The sequence below is a fragment of the Dendrobates tinctorius genome, unplaced genomic scaffold, assembly GCF_039654945.1.
Source record: "Dendrobates tinctorius isolate UK_male_01 unplaced genomic scaffold, ASM3965494v1 ptg000075l, whole genome shotgun sequence".
Taxonomy (NCBI): domain Eukaryota; kingdom Metazoa; phylum Chordata; class Amphibia; order Anura; family Dendrobatidae; genus Dendrobates; species Dendrobates tinctorius.
In genome coordinates, this window is record NW_027361743.1 from 19277498 (window position 1) to 19302030 (window position 24533).

At 46.3% G+C, this 24533-nt stretch overlaps 1 long non-coding RNA gene across 1 annotated transcript in view; it reads right to left on the reverse strand.

Moving 5' to 3' along the window:
* Window positions 1-18117: 18117 nt before the first annotated feature.
* LOC141096447 (uncharacterized) overlaps window positions 18118-24533 on the reverse strand; it is a 31751-nt gene continuing 25335 nt past the window's right edge. Inside the window, exons 2-3 of the long non-coding RNA XR_012233687.1 lie at window positions 18342-18436; window positions 18118-18245 (exon numbers count right to left, since the gene is read on the reverse strand). This is a non-coding gene — a long non-coding RNA (uncharacterized lncRNA). The remainder of the gene's footprint in view (window positions 18246-18341; window positions 18437-24533) is intronic.

Here is a 24533-nt window from a genome sequence, read left to right on the forward strand (position 1 = left end):
ACCCCCCACGGCTACTGCTAGTTGTTGTTGATAGGTTCAGGGGTCTGCAATCCGATAGCTGCCAACTTCTCTGGTTTTCTGGACTTAGCTAGTATTTCTGTTTTTGCCTCCTACGGTGACTCATTCATAACACTGACCCAAAAGGGCCATTTTAGAGTCCAGTACCATATGACACTGATAAACACTAATAAGTAAATCAACCACATCTCCCCAAAATCCACGTGGCCGGGGACAGTTCCAGGTTAGGTGAATCAAGTCTGCATTAGGCACACCACATTTCAAACAATCAGCCTCTCTAGCATAACCCATTCTCAACAAGCGTACAGGGGTTTGATTTACCAGGTGAAGCAAAAAAAAGATGCAACACTCTCTGCGCCTCCCTAACCGACTCTTTCGTGACTTCTTGCAATGTCTTCCCACTCTTCGTCTGTGAAGTCTCCCACATCAGCTTGCCATTTAGTCTTCAAAACTACCAATTTGCCACTCTCTTTTCTGACATCTCTGCATATATCATGGATATAATGCCTCTTGATCCCCCTCCCATCACTATTCTATCCAACAAAGGGGTTCTATTGCATCTATTAATCGGGGTGAGTCGATGTTGTGTTTCAGAAGCATGCCGTAGCTGCAAATATTGAAAAAATCTTGCATTAGGAATGGAAAATGTCTGTCTGAGATCATAAAAAAAAAAAAAAAATCGAAGTTCCCCGTCCGAATAAAGTTGCAAAATTAATTTAAGGCCTCTCCTCTTCCACAGCTCAAAGCCCTCTAATTTTTTGAGCTCTGCAGAAATCGAGTTTCTCCAGATCTGGGCATGTCTCGTAACCCCATGTATACCAAGTAGTTTCTTGGTCGTATTCCACACCCTATCCATACAGTTCATTGTCGGAATATTGAGAGCCAGACCCTGACGAAACCACCCCGAATCCAACGATTGTATCAGCAAGTCATTTCCTACTACACATGCTAGCATATGCCCCGAGGAACTTCGCAAAGTAGAATGAATTGAGAATTTTACCAATGAACGATCAGTCCAGGAGAAGATTTATCTAATAAGATGTATTAAAATTTATTTTCACGTGAACTATTAAAAAATAAATTAAAATGATGGTTACTCTTTAAACTGTACAGAAAAGCTTATCTCCCTCTGCTTTTCTGTACAAAAGCCCCCACAAAAAACAGGGATTTTTGTGTACTCATCGTAAAACCCTTTTCTCCGTGCCACTCACTGGGAAACACAGGACAATGGGTGTTATGCTGCTGCCACTATTATGCTGCTGCCACTAGGAGGCTGACACTAAGTAGATACAAAAAGATTACCACCTCATCTGCAGTATACACCCACACACTGGCTCCAGCCTAACCAGTTCAGTGACAAAGCAGTAGATCATGAACATCATACAAAGGTGTAAAATGTCAATCCAAAGAACACACTCAAAACTTCAGGCTAACAGGGTGGGTGCTGTGTCCCCCAATGAGTGGCTCGGAGAAAAGAATTTTTTTACGGTGAGAACACAAAAATCCCTGCTTCTCAATTGCCACATAACCGAACAGGCCCCATGCACCAGCTGCCTAGAGATGCGCCACCGAAGCATGCAAAATCCTTCTTCTCAGGCCTCCATCTGTGGAGGCCTGAGTGTGAATGTTGTAGTGTTTCGAGAAAGTGTGCAGACTGGACCAGGTCGCAGCCCTGCAAACCTGTTCCGCTGATGCCTAGTGCCGAAAGGCCTCGGATGCACCCACCGAGTGGAGTGTGCCTTTATCCCCGCTGGGATAGGTTTGCCTCTGACACAGTAGAACTCCTTATTAGCCGAGCAAATCCACCTGGCTATTGTGGGCTTTGAAGTAGCCAGTCACTTCCTGTGACCCTCAGGAAGAACGAATAAGGCATCTGTCTTTCAGAAAGACGCCATCCGGGAGATGTACCTTTTAAGAGCCCTCTGTTGTGAGTTCATTTCCTGGTCTACCAGTTGTGAGTTCTCCTTCCAGGCTCCCTCTGGTGGTAACAGGAGGTAGTGAGGCTGATTTAATCAGTAGAGATCTGCCACCTGATAATGAGGATGACGATTGGACCTCAGGAATCTCAGATTGGATTTAAGACAGCCGACGCCATATTCTGGTGCTGGTGATTCCTTCTGCTTGTCAGGTCTTGGTTCTCATCTCTGTTCCATTCATCTAAAGCTAAGTTTTTCTGCTAATGTTCAAACTTGATTTTGTTGGTCTATTCAGTTTTTTGTGTGGTCAGCCAGCCCCGGCTGGGGCTGTGCTGAATTTCCACTCTTATTTATCTGTATTTGCCAATTTGCTTTTTGTCCATTATTAGATTGGCCTCTTTTTGCTCTGTCTCAGAATATTTCAGAGTGCTGATATAGTGGGAGAAGTCTAGTGACTTCAGGGTTAATTTTGTTATCAGAACTGTTGGACACTATTTTGTAGGGTTTTTGGCAGATTGCAGACAGTGTTTTTCCTTTCCTATCTAGTTAGTTTGGGCCCCATCGTTTGCTCAGCCTATTTTTCTGCCTGTGTTTGTGTTTTCATCTTATTTCACTGTCAATACATGTGTGGGGGCTGTCTATTCCTTTGGGGTCTGCTCTGGGGCAGTTAGTTTTCCCCTTTTCTTGCTTTAGGCTTATTTAGTCCTCCGGCCGTGACGAGGCGTCTAGGTTCATCGTAGGTACGCTCCACGGCTGCTGCTAGTGTGGTTAGGATCAGAGATCTGCAATCTGCATAGTTACCAACCTCTCTGGTTTTTCTGGGGCTTAGCTTGTTTAGGTTTTTTCTTCCTTGGTGACCGATTCATAACAGAATCACCAACCATACCGCAGATTCTAGGATACTCAAAAGCAGGAAAAGGTTGTTAAAAAAATAAATTAAAAAAAAGTGAAAAAAAAAGTGTCAGAATTTTTTTTTTTAATGTATTTTTTCCTCTTTTTCTCTGGGGCCGTAAGAGGATTTTTTTTTCCTAATGGAGATTAAGCAATTGTCTGATCATGTGGAGCAACTTGCTGCTGAAGTGCAGGGAATTTCCATCTACCTCATTCAGTCACATGCTGCTGAACCTAAGATCCCTTCTCCTGATGTGTTTTCTGGGGATCGGTCTAAATTTCTGAATTTTAAGAATAATTGTAAATTATTTCTTGCCTTGAAGCCTAACTCAACGGGGAGCTCTATGCAGCAGGTTAATATTGTCATCTCCTTGCTGCGCGGCGATCCCCAGGATTGGGCTTTTTCTCTGACACCTGAAAATCCTATTCTGACTAATGTGGATGCATTTTTTCCAAGCCTTGGGGTTGTTGTATGATGAACCTAATGCTGTTGATCAAGCTGAGAGAACCCTGTTGGCATTAAACCAGGGTCAGGATTCTGCAGAGTTAGGCCGGTTTCACATTTGCGTTAAAGGCCGCAGCATCGGCCTGCGCACGGCCGCCGTTAAGCCCCGTCCCCTGCCGCGCCTTCGCCGGTAGCTCCGCCTCCGGGCGCATGACGCTGCATGCGTCCCCCATCACTGAGGACGCAGGCCGTGCAGTATGCAACAGGTTGCGTTTGGCGCTGGTCGGCGCACCGTCAAAAGGACGCAGGCGCCGCCAAAATGCATACTGCGCACGGCCTGCGTCCTCAGTGATAAAGATAGGGGATGCATGACGCATGCAGAGTCATGCGCCCGGAGGCGGAGCTATCGGCGGAGGCGTGGCAGGGGGCGGGGCTTAGCAGCGGCCGTGCACAGGCCGATGCTGCGGCCTTTAACGCAAATGTGAAACCGGCCTTATATACTGTCAAAAATTCCGAAAGTGGGCAGTCCTTGCTACATGGAATGATAGTGCATTGGCAGCTCTCTTTCGGAAGGGTTTATCAGAGACCGTAAAAGATGTTTTGGTGGGATTTCCTGTTCCCTCTGGTCTGGATGATTCTATGTCATTAGCCATTCAAGTTGATCGGCGTTTACGTGAACGTAAAACTACACTGGAGGCGCTGCCACCTTTTGAACAAACGTCTGAACCACGCAATATGATGGGGTTTTGTCTAGGGCGCAACATCAGGAGTTTAGAAGGCGTAATAAGCTGTGTTATTTCTGTGGCGATGCCTCTCATACTATTTCTGTCTGCCCTAAACGAGAAAAACATTTTGAACACACATTTGCTGTGGGCAGTGTACAACCTAAGTTCCTTTTGGCAATTACTCTGATCTGCTCCTTATCCACGTTTTCCACTAAGGCTTTTGTGGATTCAGGAGCAGCGTTGAATCTGATAGATTTGGACTTTGCTAAACGTTGTGGCTTTTCCATGATGCCTCTGCAGACGCCTATTCCTTTGAGGGGTATTGATGCTATTCCTTTGGCGGAGAATAAACCTCAGTTTTGCACCCAGGTGATAATGCGAGTTGCCCCAGACCACCAAGAAAATTGTAAATTTTTGGTGAGGCATAATTTGCATGATACTATTGTTCTGGGTTTTCCCTGGTTGCAAACTCATAATCCAGTTTTGGATTGGAAATCTGGGTCTGTGGTGAGTTGGGGTTGTCAGTGTGTTCGTAGGGACGCTCCTGTTTTCTCCACCTCTCCTCAGTCTCATGATGTTCCTAATTATCTGGCCGATTTTTCTGATGTATTTAGTGAGTCTGCGTCTTTACCTCCTCATAGGAGTTATGACTGTGCAATTGTGTTGATGCCTGGGTGTAAATTTCCCAAGGGTCGGCTTTTCAACTTATTAGTACCCAAACATGATGATATGCGATCCTATATTAAGGAGTCGTTGGAGAAGGGTCATATTAGACCATCCTCGTCACCTTTAGGTGCTGGTTTTTGTCTTGTGGCCAAGAAAGATGGTTAATTAAGACCGTGTATTATCGTTCCCTTAACAAGATGACTGTTAAATATTAGTACCTGTTACCTCTGATGTCTGATTTATTCTCCAGAGTTAAGAGTGCCTGCTGGTTTACTAAGCTTGACCTCAGGGGGGCGTATAATCTTATTCGCATCAAGCACGGGGATGAATGATAGACGGCATTTAATACTCCGGAGGGACATTTTGAATACCTGGTGATGCCTTTTGGGCTCACTAATGCCCCTTCTGTCTTCCATGAATGATATTTTCCGTGACTTTGTGGATAAGTTTTTGATCATCTAACTGGATGATATTTTGATCTTTTCTAGTGAATGGGATTCTCATGTGGAACACGTCCGGACTGTGTTCCGGATTTTGAGGGAGAATTCCCTGTTTGTTAAGGGATCGAAATGCCTGTTTGGTGTAGAGTATTTCACTTTAGGGATTTATCTTGTCTCCATCGACTATTGAAATGGACCCGGCCAAGGTACAGGCCATTTATGATTGGGTTCAGCCTACTTCTTTGAAGGCCCTCCAGAAGTTTTGGGGTTTTGCTAATTTCTATCGTAAATTTATAGGTCATTTTTCTGGTATTGTCAAACCACTGACTGATCTGACCAAGAAGGGCGCTGATTTGCTGAATTGGTCTCCTGAGGCTGTCTCAGCATTTCAGGAGCTTAAGCGGAGATTTACTTCAGCTCCAGTTTTACGGCAACCTGATGTCTCACTTCCATTTCAGGTGGAGGTAGATGCTTCTGAGATTGGTGCAGGAGCTGTTTTGTCCCAAAAAGACCCTGCGACTTCCAAGATGAATCCCTGTGCCTTCTTTTCTCAAAAGTTCTCCCCATCTGAACGCTACTATGACGTGGGGAATCGGGAATTTTTGGCCATGAAGTGGGCATTTGAGGAGTGGAGACATTGGTTGGAGGGAGCTAGACATCAAGTTGTGGTCCTCACCGATCACAAGAATTTGATTTATCTGGAGTCGGCCAAACGCTTGAATCCTAGACAGGCTAGATGGGCCTTGTTTTTCACGCGTTTTAATTTTGTAGTCTCTTTTCTTCCGGGCACTATGTTAAGGCAGACTAGGTGAGTAGTTCTTTCTGCCATTTCGCTCGATTTGAGATGCACCCTGGAGGAATTTCAGGAGGATAAACCTGAGCGTTGCCCTATGGGAAAATTGTATGTTCCTGACCAGTGGAGAAATAGAGTGATGTCTGAAATTCGTTGCTCCGCATTGGCTGGTCATCCAGGTATTTTTGGTACCAGAGATTTGGTGAGTCGGTCTTCTTGGTGGCCTGCCTTAACTCGTGATGTCAGGAATTTTGTACAGTCCTGTGGGACTTGTTCTCGGTCTAAACCCTGTTCTCGTTCTAGTGGGTTGCTGATGCCCCTGCCGGTGCCCAAGAGTCCATGGACCCATATCTCAATGGATTTTATTTCTGATCTTCCTGTCTCTCAGAGAATGACTTATCTGGGTGATTTGTGATAGATTTTCGAAGATGGTCCATCTTGTCCCAAAGTTGCCATCTTCCGCTGAGTTGGTGCCCTTGTTTTTACAACAGGTGGTTTGGTTACATGGGATTCCTGAGAATATTGTGTCCGACAGAGGAGTCCAGTTTGTTTCCAGATTATGGAAAGCCTTTGTTCCAATTTGGGAATTCAGTTATCCTTCTCCTCCGCGTTTCATCCCCAGACCAATGGACAGACTGAGAGAACAAACCAGACCTTGGAGTCTTATTTAAGATGTTTTATATCTGCTGATCAGGATGATTGGGTCTCATTTTTGCCCTTGGCCGAATTCGCGCTGAACAACAGAGCTAGTTCGGCCACTTTGATGTCACCCTTTTTCTGTAATTTTGGGTTTCATCCCAGATTCTCTTCAGGGCAAGTGGAATCTTCGTCCTGCCCAGGTGTGGACACTATGGTTGAGAGAATACAGCAGATATGGAACCAAGTGGTGGATAAGTTGTCACTCTCTCAGGAAAAGGCCCAGCAATTTTCCAACAGGCATAGGACCATTGGTCCCCGGTTTAAAGTGGGTGATATGGTTTGGTTGTCGTCTAAGAATATTCCTATGAAGGTTGCATCTCCAAAATTTAAGCCAAGATTTATTGGACCTTATAAGATTTTGGAGATTCTTAATCCTGTTTCTTTTCGATTGGCTCTTCGTTACGTTCACGATCCATAACATATTTCACAAATCTCTGTTGAAGAGGTTTGTTGAGCCAGTGGTTCCCATGGCAGCACCTCCTGACCCTGTGATGGTTGAAGGCAATGTGGAATATGAGGTAGAGAAAATATTGGATTCTCGTTTGGTTAGACGGAGACTCCAGTATTTGGTCAAATGGAAGGGTTATGGCCAGGAGGATAATTCTTTGGTCTCTGCCTCTGATATTCATGCCAATAGATTGGTTCGTGCTTTTCACTGGGCCCATCCTGATCGGCCTGGTGGCGTGGATGAGGGTTCGGTGACCCCTCCTCAAGGGGGGGGTACTGTTGTGAGTTCATTTTCTGGTCTACCAGTTGTGAGTTCTCCTTCCAGGCTCCCTCTGGTGGTACCAGGAGGTAGTGAGGCTGATTTAATCAGTAGAGATCTGCCACCTGATAATGAGGATGACGATTGGACCTCAGGAATCTCAGATTGGATTTAAGACAGCCGACGCCCTATTCTGGTGCTGGTGATTCCGTCTGCTTGTCAGGTCTTGGTTCTGAGCTCTGTTCCAGTCATCTAAAGCTAAGTTTTTCTGATAATGTTCACACTTGGTTTTGTTGGTCTATTCAGTTTTTTGTGTGGTCAGCCAGCCCCGGGTGGGGCTATGCTGAATTTCCACTCATTTATCGGTATTTGCCAATTTGCTTTTTGTCCATTATTAGATTGGCCTCTTTTTGCTCTGTCTCAGAATATTTCAGAGTGATGATATAGTGGGAGAAGTCTAGTGACTTCAGGGTTAATTTTGTTATCAGAAGTGTTGGACGTTATTTTTGTTGGGTTTTTGGCAGATTGCAGTCTTTCCTTGCCTAGCCTTTCTAGTTAGTTTGGGCCCCATCGTTTGCTCAGCCTATTTTTCTGCCTGTGTTTGTGTTTACTTCTTGTTTCACCGTCAATACATGTGTGGGGGCTGTCTATTCCTTTGGGGTCTGCTCTGGTGCAGTTATTTTTCCCCTTTTCTTGCTTTAGGCTTACTTAGTCCTCCGGCCGTGACGAGGCGTCTAGGTTCATCGTAGGTACGCTCCACGGCTGCTGCTAGTTGTGGTTAGGATCAGGGATCTGCAATCTGCATAGTTACCAACCTCTCTGATTTTTCTGGGGGTTAGCTTGTTTAGGTTTTTTCCTCCTTGGTGACCCATTCAAAACAGCCCTCATTAGATCCAGAGTGTGGAGAGCCTTTTCAAAACGATGTACTGGTGCCAGACAAAATGAGGGCAGGACAATGTAATCATTAAGGTGAAAGGGAGAGATCACCTTGGGCAAGAAAGACGGGGATAGTCTAAGAATCACCTTGTCCTGGTGACAAATTAGGAAAGGAGCGCGACAGGAAAGAGCGGCTAGCTCTGATACCGGCCTGATCAATGTCTCCGCAACCAGGAAGGCAACCTTCCATGAAAGGTGAGCCAGAGAGATGTCCTGCAGCGGTTCAAACGGAGCCTCCTATAGAACCCCCAGGACTAAGTTAAGGTCCCAGGTATCCAACAGTCTTCTATAGGGGAGAACCATGTGGGAGACCCCCTGAAAGTCTTCATCTGTGGCTTAGAAGCAATCTGGTGCTGGAACAAAACTGATAAGGCAGAGATCTGGCCTTTGCGAGAACTAAGCGCTAGGTCTGAGTCCAGACCAGTCTAAAGAAACTCCAAAATGGTCGGAATAGAAAAATTGAGAGGGTAGAGGTTGCGTTCCCTGCACCATGTGAAAAAGACTTTCCAGGTACTTGTCCAGGAATGAAAGGACGGCCACGTCCCGAGTGTGCAGAATGGGCATGATGGACGCCATGAACACTAGGGGTGATGGCGAGGCCGAAGGGCAGAACCGTAAATTGGAAATGTTCCTCGCGGTCGTCGAAACGCAGGAACCTTTGGTGAGGTGGAAAAATCGGGATATGGAGATAAGCATCCTGGATGTTGATGGATGCTAGGAACTCCCCCTTCTCCATCAATGTGATGACAGAGCGGAGGAACTCCATCCTGAAGTGCCGGACCCTGACAAACTTGTTGAGTAACTTCAGGTCCAGGATGGGCAGCACCGTTCCGCTCTTCTTCAGGACCACAAACAAGATCAAGTAGAACCCCTCGCTTTCTGGGACCGTAATGATAACCCTGTCTCGACGTAACAAATCTATGGCACGGTAGAAAGCCCGGGCGTCTGTTTTTTTTGGGGGGGGGGGCAAGAGGGGAAGAACCGTGCAGTAGGTCGGGAAGAAAACTATATTGTATTTGGAAGACACCAGGTCTCTGACCCATTTGTCGTGAACGACAGAGAGCCCGATATGCCGGAATAAGAGTGGACATTCGCCTACCCTGCTGGAGCCGACTGGATAAGGTAGAGAGTCATTGGACCGAAAATCTGTGGGACTTGTGTCCCTTGGATCTAGTTTGCCTGGGTCAGCCTTTCCATGACCGGTTGGTCTTAAGCGAGACCTGGGTACTCCTGTCCCCACTAGGGGAACGCCCCGAGCCAGAAGAGGTGGTTTCAATGGCCCAACTAGAATTGGTATGAAAGGGCCAGAAACGTGTCTGTTGTTGACGACGTAAGGGTCGCCTAGTGTTTTGCTGGGGAAGGAATTTACTTTGTCCTCCTGTGGTGTCAGAGAGAAGCTGGTCCAGCTTCTCACAAAATAAACGCCTGCTCTGGTAGGGCAGAGACATCAAGGACTTTTTGAACACAGAATTCGCTTGCCATTCCCTGAGCCACAGTGCCCATTGGATGGTGATGACATTTGAGGCTGCAAGCGCAGCACAGTTAGCTGAGTCTATGGATGCGTGCAACAAATATTCCTCGGCCAAGGAGATCGGATTGGCTAGTTCTGCTGCTTCCGAAGGTCACTGTCTTGCATGTGTTATGAATGGGTCACCGAGGAGGAAAAACAAAACAAGCTAAGTCCCCGAAAAACCAGAGGGGTTGGTAACTATGCAGATTGCAGATCCCTGATCCTAACCACACAACTAGCAGCAGCCGTGGAGCGTTCCTACGATGATCCTAGACGCCTCGTCACCGCCGGAGGACTAAATAAGCCTAAAGCAATAAAGGGGAAAACTAACTGTCCCAGAGCAGACCCCAAAGGAAAGACAGCACCCACACATGTATTGACGGTGAAATAAGATGAAAACACAAACACAGGCAAGAAAATAGGGTGAGCAAATGATGGGGCCCAAACTAACTAGAAAGGATAGGAAAGAAAAGACACTGTCTGCAATCTGCCAAAAACCCTACAAAAATAATGTCCAACACTTCTGATAACAAAATTAACCCTGAAATCACTAGACTTCTCCACTATATCAGCACTCTATAAACACACTACCCAAACCCATTTCCCTTACCAAGGGATTGGCCACACTTTAACTATCAATGAAACATACTGATCTTGCAGCACTCTGAAATATTCTGAGACAGAGCAAAAAAAGGCCAATCTAATAGGGGACAAAAAGCAAATTAGCAAATACAGATAAATAAGACTGGAAATTCAGCACAGCCCCAGCCGGGGCTGGCTGACCACACAAAAAACTGAATAGACCAACAAAATCAAGTGTGAACATTAGCAGAAAAACTTAGCTTGAGCTGACTGGAACAGAGCTGAACACCAAGAGCTGAAAAGCCAGAAGGAATCACCAGCACCAGAATAGGGCGTCGGCTGACTTAAATCCAGTCTGAAATTCCTGAGGTCCAATCGTCATCCTCATTATCAGGTGGCAGATCTCTACTGATTAAATCAGCCTCACTACCTCTTGTTACCACCAGAGGGAGCCTGGAAGGAGAACTCACAACTGGTAGACAAGAAAATGAACTCACAACAGCATGGTTCTGCTCAGGGTATCAGCCCAATAGACCATAGCTTTGGCTACCCACACCGCGGCAAAAGAGGGGGAGAGTGCCGAACTCAAAGCTTCGAAAACCGAAAAGGCCAGGTTCTCTATGTGCCAGTCCATGGGATCTTTAATCGAGGAATCATCTGGTAAAGACAGAATGGTTTTAGAGGCAAAGTGGGAGACCAATTGGAGGGGATTTGGCCCGCTCCTTCCACAAATCAGGGAAAAAAGGATCTCTTACCTCAATAGGCTTCTGACAGGTGAAGCGTTTGTCCGGACACTCTCTATGCCGGCGAACTATGTCCTGGAACTCGGGGGTGGACAGAGAAAACCTTATGATGGCGTTGTCCTTTTAAAAGACAACGCGTGATCTGGGACTGAACTAGGGTCTGACAGGTAAGTACCGTATGTACCTTGTTACCCTTCTTGGATGCCTTAGGTAGTGACATAATGTACCACAGTATGCCCTAGCTGACTCGTTATCCTGCTAATATACTCCGATAGGGAATGTAGCTCAGTGAAACTGCAGGGAAGTGCCAATGTGTGCTGTCTGTTGCAGGGTCAGAGCTCTTACTGAGGTCCTGTGCTCCGTGAGTTCTGCAGGTCCGCTGTGCTCGTTTGAAAAAAAAAAAAAAAAAGGGTGAGAAGAGTGCAGGAGGATAAAGATGGCCCCCGGGAGTTGCAGATGCGGCGTGCAGAAGTCTCGCAGTGAGCGAGAAGCGCCAGTTGGGGGGGGGCTACGGCCATAATGTCATCCAGTGGGCAGAGCCTCGGGATTGCGGTGAATAGGCCCAAGCCGGGGCCTAACTTTCTGTGGCCGGCAGGAGTGTTACCCGGGAGAGGACACCACGAGGAAACAATGAGAACCCTGCCGCAAAAGCCCACCGCCGACTTGGGCCATCTTACCAGAGGTGTGCGTCAAGGCATGGAGCCACTGCAGATAAAAGGGGCTTCAGCGTGTAGGGTGAGGAGCCTTTTAACACACTCTGAGGTTAAGGGAGGGGAGGAGGACCGTCCGCCTTCCCGCCATTGTCGCTGTTTATCGGGGCGATGAAAAGGGGGCCACACGGATGCGGTAAATGCCTCTGGACATCCAAGAGGTTAACTCCCCGAGGATGGGTCAGGGCTGTTGGTCCGGCACAGAAAAAAAAGAGCGGGAGGAGCCTGGATGCAGAGGGGGGGGTATGTGGAGGCGACACTCCATGTTCCCATCTGTTGCTGCTGGTGTGAGAACGGTACCCTGAAGGAATCCGTCACCCTGTGAAGTATCACAGGCATACCCGAATACAAAGAACGATGTAGGAGGGGGTAAGTGGAGGCGACACTCCGCTTTCCCGCCTGTTGTAGGTTAGGGGAGAACGAAGCCCTTAAGGGATCCTTCGCCCCTCTGTAATCCGTTGAAAAGGAGATCTACAATAAAGAAAAAGGAAAAAGAAAAGTCATAGCTGTTGTCTGAAAATCAGACCACATGTGCCTCCTTCTGACACTAAGCTTGAACTGCTTCGGCTAGATCCAGTGTGAGGGTGTATACTGCAAAGGAGGTGCTAATCTTTTTGTATCTACTTAGAGTCAGCCTACTAGTGGCAGCAGCATAACACCCATGGTCCTGTGTCCCCCAATGTGGTGATGGAGAAAAATGAATATACTGCTCAATATACCAATATACTTTTTTTCATATGGGAACCAATGAGTAAAATCTTTCCTATGCTACCAACAGAAGGATTAAATGTAGCATACACCCTACCCACTGCTGAAATACATTCTGTGGATAAGTAAAAAAAAGAAAAAACAGTCTGATAGAAGGTAGCAACACTGCAGGATCAAGTTTGTCTGTAATAATGGAGACACAAACTTGCATTGGATCATTACACAGCAAGTGATTTTTACACTTTTATCTTTATAGCATCATTTCAGCATTTTTTCTGAGCTCAGCGAGACCCAGCAAATGTGACGAGCAATAACGTTACTGATGTCACCACTCATCACAGTCACCGAGTCTTGCTTGCCGCAGCGTTAGTCGAATTCAGAGCACATCGTGGGAAATGCTGGACTATGTCGGACCTTCTTTTCTAATAAATTGGTGATCAAGAGATATTGTCTTGTTTTTATTTCTCTCTTTTCATGTTTTTCAGGTTTTCATTTGAGGACTACGTTAGTTCTACATGGATTTTTTTTCTAAATAAATTGGTAAACCAGGGAGAGTGGTGGGGTGCAGGGTCGCCATCAGCGTATTACTGCCCTTACTGCTGTATGGGGCCCAGTGAGCTGTAAGGTGGTGGCGGGGACCCTCATGTGCATTCGCTCTCCTGGACGCTGATCACATGGTTACATGCGGCACCACATTGTTTATGAATGTTTATACACTGCAATGTCATGTGCTGTAATGTGTAACGTAATGTTTAGGTATTGCATCTGACATGTACTGTCTATAGGCTTAGGGATAGAATAGGATCTTAGGTAGTATAGGACCGTAGTGTGGTAGAATAGAGGGGGGCATCATAGAGTTAAGGACTAGAGGTATACAGCTCTGGCAAAAATTAAGAGACCACTGCACAGTATTATAATAATCAGCTTCTCTACATGTCTGACAGTCATTCCATTCCATTGTCAGTTGAATTCCAACCAGAGTTCACCTCATTATACTTAAAGGGAATCTGTCACCCTTTTTTTCGGCTTGCAGCTGCCGGCATAGACATCGAGGACTTATCTACAGCATTCTGTAATGCTGTAGATAAGCCTCAGATGTAATCTGAAAGATAAGAAAAACACGTTATATTATACTCACCGGGGTTGCGGTCCGACACCTCCCTTCTTCATGTGATGACATCCTCTTCGCCCACCGGACCGCCCACCCCGATGAGTATAATATAACGTGTTTTTCTTATCTTTCAGGATACATCGGAGGCTTATCTACAGCATTACAGAATGCTGTAGATAAGCCCCCGATGTCTATGTCGGCAGCTGCAAGCCAAAAAAAAGGGTGACAGATTCCCTTTAATGTGCTTCTGATTAGGTGATCACCTGGACCAAATCTTATTTAACCCTTTTCTGACATCAGACGTACTATCCCGTGCATGGGACCCGGGCCCCTATGCCCATGGACGGGATAGTATGTCTAGCGTGATCAGCTGCGCTCACGGGGGTATGGGGTATCAGCCTACTCAGGACAAATTGCAAAACAACTTTTGGGGTCCAATGTCTCCTGTTACCCTTGGGAAAATAAAAAAATTGGGGACTAAAAGATCATGTTTGTGGAAAAAATATGATTTTTATTTTCACGCCCGGGCGTTATAAACTTCTGTGAAGCACTGGGGGGTTCAAAGTGCTCAATACACATCTACATAAGTTCCGTGGGGGGGGTCTAGTTTCCAAAATGGGGTCACTTGTGGGGAGTTTCAACAGTTTAGGCACATCAGAGGCTCTCCAAACGCGACATGACACCCGCAAACCATTCCATCAAAGTCTGCTTTCCAAAACGTCACTACTTCCCTTCCGAGCCCCGACGTGTGCCCATACAGTAGTTTTCTCCCACATATGGGGTATCAGCGGACTCAGGACAAATTGGACAACAACTTTAGGGGTCCAATTTCTCCTGTTACCCTTGGGAAAATAAAAAAATTGGGGACTAAAAGATCATGTTTGTGGAAAAAATGATTTTTTTATTTTCATGCCTGGGCGTTATAAGCTTCTATGAAGCACTGGGGGGTTCAAAGTGCTCACCACACATCTAGATAAGTTCCTTAGGGGGTCTAGTTTCCAAAATGGTGTCATTTGTGGGGGGTTTCCACTGTTTTGGCACATCAGGAGCTTTCCAAACGCGGCATGGCGTCCAATCCCAATTCCAGCCAAAAAAGTCAAATGGCGCTGCTTCCCTTCCGAGCTCTGCCATGTGCCCAAATAGTGGTTTACCCCCACATATGGGGTATCAGCGTACTCAGGACAAATTGCACAATAACTTTTAGGGTCCTGTTACCCTTGGAAAAATAAAAATTGAGGGAGAAAAGATCATTTTTGTGGAAAAAATAATGATTTTTTAATTGTACGGCTGTACGTTATAAACTTCTGTGAAGCCCTTGTGAGTTCAAAGTTCTCACCACACATCTAGATAAGTTCCTTGGGGGGGTCTAGTTTCCAAAATGGGGTCACTTGTGGGGGGTTTCCACTGTTTAGGTACATCAGGGGCTCTCCAAACGTGACATGGCGTCCGATCTGAATTCCAGCCAATTTTGCATTGAAAAAGTCAAACGGCGCTCCTTCCCTTCTGCTCTGCCATGCGCCGAAACAGTGGTTCCTCCCACATATCAGGTATCAGCGTACTCAGGACAAATTGCACAATAACTTTTGCAGTCTAATTTCTCCTGTTACCCTTGGTAAAATAAAATAAAAAATTGGACCTGAAGTAATTTTTTTTGTGAAAAAAGTTAAATGTTCATTTTTTTTTTAAACATTCAAAAAATTCTTGTGAAGCACCTGAAGGGTTAATAAACTTCTTGAATGTGGTTTTGAGCACCTTGAGGGGTGCAGGTTTTATAATGGTGTCACTTTTGGGGATTTTCTATCATATAGACCCCTCAAAGTGACTTCAAATGTGATGTGGTGCGTAAAAATAAAATGGTGTTGCAAAAATGAGAAATCGCTGGTTAAATTTTAACCCTTATAACTTCCTAACAAAAAAAATATTGGTTCCAAAATTGTGCTGATGTAATGTAAACATGTGGGAAATGTTACTTATTAATTTTTTTGTGTGCTATATCTCTGTGATTTAAGGGCATAAAAATTCAAAGTTGGAAAATTGCGAAATTTTCAAAATTTTAGCCAAATTTCCGTTTTTTTTCCACAAATAAACGCAAGTTATTTGAATGAAATTTTACCACTAACATGAAGTACAATATGTCAGGATAAAACAATGTCAGAATCACCAGTTAGGCCTGTTTCACACTTCCGTTTTTGACGATCAGTCAAAATCCGCCATTTTTGCAAAAAAACGGATCCGCCATTTTTTTTGGCGGATCCGTTTTTTTCCCCATTGACTTGCATTGCCGGCGGATCTTGACGGATGGCCATCCGTTGGATCCGTTTTTTTGCGGATCCGTCAATTTTTTTGCGTCCACCGAGAAGCCTGGACGGACCATGTAACGTTTTTTGTACTGCAGGTACCGCATTTTTATGCAGCGCATGCCCGGAGGAATGAAGTCAGGAGGAAATTTAACCCTGAAATCATTTCTGGCGGACAGAGAAAAAAAAATTCTCTCTCTCCCCTTCCCGGGCAGCGGTTCCTTTAAAATTCTTCATTCGGCGGATCCGTCAAAAAAAAAAAATGGATCCGGTGGCATCCTTTCACATCAGTTAGGAACGGATCCGCTTTCCGCCTTTTTGGCGGATTTTAACTGACACAAAAAACTGAAGTGTGAAACAGGCCTTAGAAAAAAGCCTTTCATCAATGAGAAGCAAAGGAGAGCCAGGCTTAAGTTTGCCAAAGACCATAAGGCCATGTGCAGACGTTGCGGATTTAATTGCGGTTCCGCCGCGGTTTGTACTGCGCGGAATAGACTAAAATCCGCAGTGTAGTGCACCTACAATGGGAGTCTATGGGATCCGCAGACTTGATGTGCACATGCTGCGGAAAAAAACGCACAGAAATGTAGCGGTTTATTTTTTGCAGCATGTCACTTCTTTTCTGCCATTCTGCTGCGGTTCTGCACCCATAGACTCCCATTCTATCATTCAATTCCGCAGCAAAACCGCTGATCAAAGAGAGATCTGCGGTTTTGCTGCTGATTTGCTATCCAAAAACGCAGGAAAGGGAAGTGACGGAACAGGAAGGAGGAAGTGTATGCTGTATGAAAATAAAATGGAGTCGTACCGTCGTATGGGGATGGATGTGAGGCGCATGGTTGAGTTGGTAAGTTATGTCTGTGTGTGTCAGTCTGTGCGTCAGTCTGTGTGTCTGTAGTGACAGATTGTGGTCATTCGTCGGATGGGACAGCTCTCCCATCCAAATATGATGAGAGTTTTCCCATCGTCAGGTGAATGACCACAATGGGTTAAAAAAAAAAAAAAACACACGTAACAAACAGTACATACAACACACAACATGTACACATACTTACCACATACCACTTTCGCCTGCCCAAAGCCTTCCCTCACTGGTCTCCCATTAAAATGTTAAAAAAAAAAAAAAATACAACAAAAAAAAAAAGGTTCTGTCCCACGATGTCCTCCGGTGATGCACTGCAAGAGTTAATTTGCTCCTGCAGTGTGCGCTGGTCGGCGGTGGGTTCCCGGCGGTTCAATGAACTCCGGGACCTCACTTTACGGTCCGGGAGCTCACTTTACGGCCCGGGAGCTCACTTTACGGTAATTGACCTGTCGTTATTGCCGTAAAGGGAGTCCCGGAGTTCATTGAACTCCGGTTAACTCACATTCACGCATGCGCAGTCACACTGCAGTAACTTTCTCCTGTCAGTGTGACTTTTTAACCCGTGGAGAGCAGTCACATCTACTGATGTGACTGTTCTCCACTAGAGATCGACGTGGGACACTCGATTTTAAATGGATTGCGTCGGACTGGTTGGTATTTTTGTGTTTTTTTATTTATTTTTTTTTTTACAGGTTATGGTTTTTTATGGGTAAGTATGGTTAAATGAAGAACATTAAAAAAAATTTTCTGTGTTTTTTTTTTCTTCATATTAAACTATAGGATTAATAATGGATCCTCTCCATTATTAACCCGGCTTAATGTCACCTGTCAATCAAAGGTGACATTAACCCTTTATTACCCCATATCCCGCCGCCACAGTGCGGGATGTGGGAAGAGAGGGGCTAAGTGCCGGAATTGGCGCATCTGATAGATGTGCCATTTCTGGGGCGGATGCGTGCTGATATTTGTAGCCAGGAGGGTCAATATCCATGGCCCCTTCCTCGGCTATGAATATCAGCCCGCAGCTGTCGGCATAGCCTTTCTAGCTAAAAAATATAGGGGGACCCCACGTCATTTTTTTTTGGGGGGGTCCCCCTATTGGAATAGCCATGAAAGGCTCTGCTGACAGTGGCGGGTTGATATTCATAGCCTGGGAAGATGAAACTCTTCCCAGGCTACAAAAAATCATCACACACTTGCTTGCTTTTCCTCTCTGGACTTGAAAATTGGGCGGGAGCCCACGCCAATTTTTTTCAAGTCCAGACAGGGACAAACAGCAACTACGTGCTGTTCTTTTGCAGCCTGGGAAGAGGTTAATCTTAACCGTCATAAAGTCTTTATAGGTTTTATAATAAATTAATATTTACAATTTGTTTTATTATTATTTGTGGAAAAATATCATAAGGTCTTCTCCCATAATGCTCAGGAGCCAGTCAAATGCCGGGATGGTGAGACGGCAAAAGGAAACAAATTTCTCGGCATATCTGTAAAAAAAAAAAAAAAAAAAAGTTACATCACATACAGATTTGTACTTACCAAAGTTTTACATAACAAATTCTCGTCACATATGGGTAACTTACCTTCTCAAATCTTGGTATAGCACACGAAAGTGACCCTTTCCTGTACGTTCTGCCACAATGGGGTGTGCCCACATTCTTCTGGTTCTCTTTCTGGCCTGCAAGTAAGATAAAATAATTTGGGTTAAGGTCCCGTGAGAGTCTACAACGCTCCAGCGGTGAGGAAAACGATGTTACCTAAAGATGGTTGGTACGTCGCTACCTGTTCACTCAACAGGCAGATCTATTCAATTTACACAGCCACTATATGGCAAGCCGTAACCTCAGCGGTAATTGGGACCTTGCCACACAGCAGCTAATCTGACAACTCCAGCCTGCGTCCTTGAATTCTGCGCCACCATCGCAGTCACTCATTGTCAGCAAACATAGCAATGCATTAGGCCAGCGGAACAAAAGCGATTAAAAAATGGACAGGACATTCAAGCTCAATCAGCAATATCCAGCAGGGGGACGGTCGCTCATATCCATCACATGTAGCAAGATGGCTGGCGACGTCGCTGTTGCGTCCCAACAGCTGTGATGTTTCAGCGATCTCGCTAGCAATCTCACTATGTGTGATGAGGACTCAAAAACAATATTTTTACATACAGTGTTGCTTACCTGGAGTCTTTGCTGATTCAGATAATCAAGCAATACTCCAAAGCTTGGAGGCGTTGTGGCCTGCGTAGCCATGCATTAGTTTTTTCGCCATGCTGTGTGCTTCTTTGTTCACTCCGATCATTTTCAATGTTAGCAGTCATGATTCCGAAAGTGTGCAGATTACAAAATGGAGAAAGAGGTTGGACTAGGAACTGACATCATTTTTTTTTTGCTATTTTGAAGTTTCTGCTCTTTATTTTAGCTTTGAAAAAAGGCAGACATATCAGGCAGAAAAATGCAAGCAAAACCGCACAAACAATGCACGAAATCATCAAAGAAACAGCATGGAAAAGTGTTTGAAAAACGCTAAAAAACCGCATTCAAAAACGCTATAAAACCGCATCAAAACCGCAGACATTTCACCATGCGTTTTCTGCCAGCAGCTGCAGTTTTTGTGCAGAAAAATCAGACCAAAAATATGCAACGTCTGCACACAGCCTAAAGATTGGACCATAGAGGACGGGAGCAAGGTGATCTTTGATGAGTCTAATTTTCAGCTTTGCCCAACACCTGGCCGTCTAATGGTTAGACGGAGACCTGGAGAGGCGTACAAGCCACAGTGTCTTGTGCACCCACTGTGAAATTTGGTAGAGGAGCGGTGATGATCTGGGGATGCTTCAGCAAGGCTGGAATTGGGCAGGTTAATCTTTACGAAGGACGTATGAATCAAGCCGCATACAAGGTTATCCTGGAAAAAGTTGATTCCTTCTGCTCAGGCAAAGTTCCCCAACTCTGAGGACTGTTTTTTTCCAGCAGGACAAAGTGCCATGCCACACAGCTAGGTCAATCAATGTGTGGATGAAGAACCACCACATCAAAACCCTGTCATGACCAGTCCAATCTCCAGACCTGAACCCCATTGAAAACCTCTGGAATGCAATCAAGAGGAAGATGGATGGTCACAAGCCATCAGACAAAGAAGAACTGCTTAAATTTTTGTACCAGGAGTGACAATGTCACCCAAAAGCAGTGTGAAAGACTGGTGGAAAGCATGTCAAGATGCATGAAAAGCGTAGTTACTTACCGTTAACGGTATTTCTCTGAGCCCATGATGGCACCACGGAGAGAGGGGATCCGCCCCACGGGGAAAGGAAACCTACAGATAAAATGGCGGTACCTCTCTCACGCATCAGTTGTTTTACAGAGCATTAACGGAACTTCAGCCTAATACTAACACAACAATTTAAAAAAAACACAAAATTTCTATAATCATTAAACTGCGTAGAGGAGACACCACGTGACTTTTAACTAAACTTTATTTACAATGAGTGCGCACCCCATGCGTGTAGGGAGGGAATATATGGGTGCCGTCATGGGCTCAGAGAAATACCGTTAACGGTAAGTAACTACGCTTTTCTCTTTCCCCCATGACGGCACCACGGAGAGAATTGCAGAGACTATTAGGGGGGGGGACCACAGCCTCCAGCATCCTTCAACCCAGGGCCGGCGCCAGCACCCGGGCAAGTGCCGGGGCCCTGGCGAGACGGGGGGGTCCACTCACGCTGTCTGGGATACTCGCCGGCGCCGCCACATCCCCATGTACCAACCCCATCCTGCGCCCTCCCGAGGGACCCACGCAGCCCCTTACAGCCAGCAATGATCATCGCTTCGGCTGTAATCTTGTGTGCGGCACAGGACCTGTGATGAGGTCACAGGAGGGGAGGAGTCAGGGGTCACATGATCAGGGTGGCTGCAGGACTTTGCTGTGCTGGTCGTGTCATTATGGTGCTGGTCCTGATGAGGTAAAGTTTCTGTGTGGGGTCAGAAGGGGTTTACAAGGTGTACCGGAGCAGAGCCGCCTGCGCACGAGGTGTACCGGAGCCGCGTGCGCACGAGGTGTATGGAGCGAAGCCGTGTGTACGAGGTGTACGGAGCGGAGCCATGTGTGTACGAGGTGTACGGTGCGGAGCCATGTGTGTATGAGGTGTGCGGAGCCGCATGTGTACGTGGTGTACAGAGCGGAGCCGTGTGTGTACGAGGTGTATGGAATGGAGCCCTGTGTGTACGGAGCTGAGCCGTATTTATGGAGCAGAGCAGAGCCGGGGGTGAAACAAGGTGTACGGAGCGGAGAAGTGTGTGTACGAGGCATACAAAGCGGAGCCGTGCGTGTGCGAGGTGCATGGTGGGGAGCATTTATACCTCTCGAGTCCCAACCGTCCCGGGTCCAGTGAGACAGTCCCGATTTCGAGAGACTACCCCAGCCGGGAGCTTACTTTTTCCGCAGACATAGGAGTACACAACGGAGCCCCAAGGAGCACTTTAAAACCCGCACGTAATGTTCTACCGGAAGTGACATGCTGGAATCTGACCAGAAATGAGGTAATTTCAGGAGGATATTGTGACGGAACCATGGAGGCACTTCAGGGAATGCTTCATATCCATCACCGTGTCCTCCTCTGACAGAGCGGACAGCGGGATCGCCTTCGAATCGGGGATGTCGGCCATGTGAGCGGATCATGATATGTCCTGCACCAGGAGGCTCAGGTGGGCACTACAATGGGAGCCAGGCTGCTATTACTATCTTTATTTCTTTCTCTGTTCTTTCTCTCTAATCTTTTTTTTCCTCCCTCTGTTCTTTCTCTCTCTGTTCTTTCTTTCCCCTCTTTCTTTCTGTCTCTGTTCTTTCTCTCTATGTCTGTTCTCTATTTCCTCTTTCTTTCTCTGTTCTCTTTTCTTTCTTTCCCCTCTTTCTCTCTGTTCTTTCCCCTCTTTCTTTTTCTCTCTACCTCTGTTCTTTTTTTTCTGTCCACTCTTTTTCTCTCTGTTCTTTCTTTCCCCTCTTTCTCTGTTCTTTTCTTCTGTCCACTCTTTCTTTCTGTTCTTTTTCTTTCTTTCCTTTTTCTCTGTTCTCTCTTTGCTCTTTCTTTCCCCTCTTTCTCTTTGTTCTTTCTTTACCCTCTTTCTTTCTCTCTGTTCTTTTCTCTTTCTCCGTTCTTACTTTCTTTCTGTTCTTTATTTCCCGTTTCTCTCTCTGTTCTTCCTTTCTTTCTATGTTCTTTCTTCCTCTCTTTCTGTTCTCTCTCTATTCTTTCTCTCTCTCTTCTTTCATGCGTACACTACTAATCCATAGCCTCCTTCACATGAACGTGTTTTGCCACAGAGCGAGTGTCCGTGTGGATCACATGCGTGTCCGTGTGATCCATACGGAGACAAGTCCGTTTTTGGCCGGCACTACGGATGTCACACGGCATGAATTGTGGTATGTGTTAAAGGGGGGGCCCACTGAGACTCTTTCGCCCGGGGCCCTCAAAAACCTGGAGCTGGCCCTGCTTCTACCAAAGGTTAGATCTGAGGAGGTGGCTAGGTCCAGCCGATAGTCGTTGAAGAAAGTTGAAGGAGAGGACCAAGTAGCGGCTCTACATATCTGCTCAATGGCGACGCCTACTCTCTCTGCCCAGGAAGTTGACACCGCTCTTGTAGAATGGGCTTTTATTCTGTCTGGGACATTCACTCCCAGCGACGAGTATGACAAGGTGGTGGCGTCTCTTATCCACTTCGCCAGCGTGCCTTTTGCCCCTTTCTTGGCCCCTGGAAGCAGACAAACAGACCTATCCTTTCTACACTCCCTGGTGGCCGCTAGGTATTCAATTAGGCATCTTCTAACATCTAATGTGCGTAACACTTCTTCTCCCCTGTTTTGGGACTGGGGCAAAAGGAGAGCAGGGAGATTTCCTGAGTTTTGTGGAATTGGGATGCTACCTTCGGCAGGTAGGCTTGGTCTGTCCTAAGTATCACCCTGTCCTCTAGGATCTGAGTAAAACGGAGTGAAGGCTGACAGGGCCTGGATATCACTGATTCTATGGGCCGATGTCAGGGCTATCAAGAGGGAGGTCTTGAGTGATATCTGCTTTAGTGGATACTCTTGTAACTGTTCAAAGGGAGGTTTGGACAGGGCTCAGAGGACCAAGTTTAGATCCCAGGGAGGAGTGTTTAGGGAAGGTATAGGTCTGGATCTACCGGCTGCCTTGATGAACCTGGCCACCCAATGGTTCCCTGTCAAGTCAAAGTTGTAAAGGGCCCCTAAGGCCGCCACCTGAACTTTCAATGTGCTGGTAGCTAAACCTTGCTCTAAGCCCTACTGCAGGAACTCTTAAGATCTTTGATAGAGGTACCTCCCCCCCTGCGCTGGTATTTAATACTGAGAGGAACATCCTCCAGATCCTCCCGTAGTTTAGTGGTTACAAGTTTTCTACTCCGTAGGAGAGTGGACACTAAATTTTTGGAGAAGCCCCTGTTGCTCAACAGAGCCCTTTCAAAATCCAGGCCGTCATATGTAGGTTCTTCACCTGGGGGTGCAGTACTGGGCCCTGAGATAGTAAGTTCGGGCTAGCCGGGAGGACCCAAGGGACCGAGATGGATATTCTCCTCAACCAAGAGAACAACGTCCTTCTCGGCCAGAAGGGAGCTATTAATATTACCCATGCCTTGTCCTCCCGAATCTTCCTCAAAACTGATGGAACTAAGACTATTGGTGGAAACGCATAGGCAAGGGGGAAGTGCCAGGAAATCATAAGGGCGTCCAGGGCTACCGGGTTCCCGGAGGGGTCTATGGAGCAGAAGGTTTTCACCTTCCGGTTTGTCCTGTTGGCAAATAGATCTATGCTGGGTTTCCCCCATAGCTTCGTGATCTGAGTAAAAATTTCCTGGTTTAACTCCCACTCCCCCTGTCTTAGCTGTGTGCGACTTAGGAAGTCTGCTGTCACATTGTCTGCCCCTTTTATGTGTAGTGCAGTCAGTGAGCTTAGATTTCCCTCTGCCCACTGGAAAATTGATTTGGTCACTTCCCTTAGGGCGCTGGATCTTGTACCCCCTGATGGTTCAAGTAAGCGACTACTGTGCCGTTGTCCAAAAGCACCCTTACGTGGTGGGACCTGAGGGAGTCCAGAAAATACAGGAGGGTGAGTTTTACCACTAAGAGCTCCTTTCTATTTGAGGAAGCTGCTTTTTCGTCCTCTATCCAGACCCCTTGTGCTACCTGGTTGTCCAAGTGAGTCCCCCACCCCCTGGGGCTTGCATCTGTGGTAAGGACTCGAGATATCGGCAATACCCAAGTAACTCCCGGGATAGGTTGGATGGCTCCGTCCACCGCTGCAGTGAGTGGTATTGTGAACTCATTCTCGGGTTCCCCTTCTGAACTCCCTCTGGTGGTGTCGGGAGGTGGTGCGGCTGGTTTGATCGGTGGAGGTCTGCCACCTGAGGATGGGGATGATGATTGGATCTCGGGATTCTCAGATTGGATTTAAGACAGCCGACGCCCTATTCAGTTGCTGGTGATTCCTTCTGGCTTGTCAGCTCTTGGTTTTCTGCTCTGTTCCAGTCATCTAAAGCTAAGTTTTTCTGCTAATAGCTAATATCACACTTGATTTTGTTGGTCTATTCAGTTTTTTGTGTGGTCTGCCAGCCCCGGCTGGGCGCTGAGATGAATTTCCACTCTTATTTATCAGTATTTTGCCCATTGGCTTTTTGTCCCTTACTAGTTCGGTCTCTTTTTGCTCTGTCTCAGAATATTCCAGAGTGCTGATATAGTGGGAGAAGTCTAGTGACTTCAGGGTTAAT